The sequence below is a fragment of the Lepidothrix coronata genome, unplaced genomic scaffold (assembly GCF_001604755.1).
Source record: "Lepidothrix coronata isolate B3197 unplaced genomic scaffold, Lepidothrix_coronata-1.0 Scaffold400, whole genome shotgun sequence".
Lineage (NCBI taxonomy): Eukaryota > Metazoa > Chordata > Aves > Passeriformes > Pipridae > Lepidothrix > Lepidothrix coronata.
The window spans coordinates 16835-18376 of NW_016690580.1; positions in this window are offsets into that span (position 1 = coordinate 16835).

Below are 1542 nucleotides of genomic sequence, written 5' to 3' on the forward strand. Positions count from 1 at the left end.
TTTTTTTTTTTTTTTTTTTTTTGCAGGGAACAGGGAATTACAGCTTTTCCTGGAGGAGACGCTGGTGTCTGGTTGTCCAAAGGGAGAAGGAGATTGTTAATTTTCCAGAAGAAAGAAGGAAAATTCCTGTTTTCCCGAGGGAAAGGGAAATCCCTGGATTTCCAACTGTTTTCTGGTTTTCCTAAGAGGAAGAGGGAATTTTCTAGTTTTCCTAAAGGGAATGGGAATGTCTGTGTTTCCACAGGGAGAGGCTGCTTTCTAATTCTCCCGAGGGAAGATTAAATTCCTGTTTTTCCTGAGGGAGACGCCGATTCCAGGTTTTCCGGGTGGAAAAGGAGAATCCTGTTTTTCCCGAGGGAGTGGCTATTTCCTTGTTTTTCCAAGGGAAAAAGGAAGTTTCTGGTTTTCGAAAATTCCAGGTTTTTCTGAAGGAATAGGAAATTTCTCTTCTTCCTGAAGGATGGTCCATTTTCTGACAACTCCTGAGGGAAGAAGAGTAATTACAGATTTTCTGGAGGAAGAGGCAGGTTCCTGGTTTTCCTGAGTGAAAAGGAATTGCCTGTTTTTCCTGGGGAAAAAAAGAGGAATACGTGTTTTTCCTGAGGAGGAAGTGGGTTCCTGGTTTTCCTGAGGAAAAGGCAGTTTCTGGTTTTCTGGAGGGAAAGTTTGGGTTCCATTTTTCCTGCTGGAAAAGGAAATTTTTCCTGAGGAAGAGGCCCCTTCCTGGTTTTCATGAGGGAAAAGAACTTCCTTCTCCCGTGAAAAATTAACTTTGTTTTTCCAGTGGGAAAAAGACATTTCTTTTTTTCCCAGTGGGAAAAGGAAATTTCTGGGTTTTTTTTCCAGAGGCAGAAGCTGGTTCCTGGTTTTCCTAAGGAAAAAGGGAATTTCTTTTTTCCTAAAAGATAGAGCAGTTCCTTCTTTTCCTGAGGGAGAGGCTGGATTCTGCTTTTCCAGAGGGAAAATTTAATTTCCTGCTTTTCCAGAGGGAACCTTTGGTTCCTGTATTTCCCCAGGGAAAAGGAATCTCCAGGTTTTCCCAAGGGGAAAGGCAATTCCTGTTTTTTCTGAGGAAAAGCCCAAATCCTGGTTTTCCCAAGGAAAAGCAAATCTTACTCTCTGGAAGGAGATACCACTTCCCAGTTTTCCCAAAGGAAGAGGAAATTTCTGGTTTACCAAGGGATTGGCTGGTTCCTGGATTTCATGAAGGGAGAAGAAATTCCTGGTTTTCCTGAAGAAATCTGGTTTTCCGGAAGGAAGAGGAAATTTCGGGTTATCCTGAGGGAAAAGGAAAATTTTAATTATCTTGAGAGAGAAGGAAATTTCTCGTTGTCCTGAGGGAAAAGGGAATTTTTACTTCTCCTGAGGGAGAAGGAAAATTTTAATTACCCTGAGGGAGAAGGAAATTCCTGGTTATTCTGAGGGAGGAGGAAACTTCTGGTTATACTGAGGGAAAAGGGAATTTTTAATTATCCTGAGGGAGGAGGAAACTTCTGGTTATACTGAGGGAAAAGGGAATTTTTAATTATCCTGAGGGAGAAG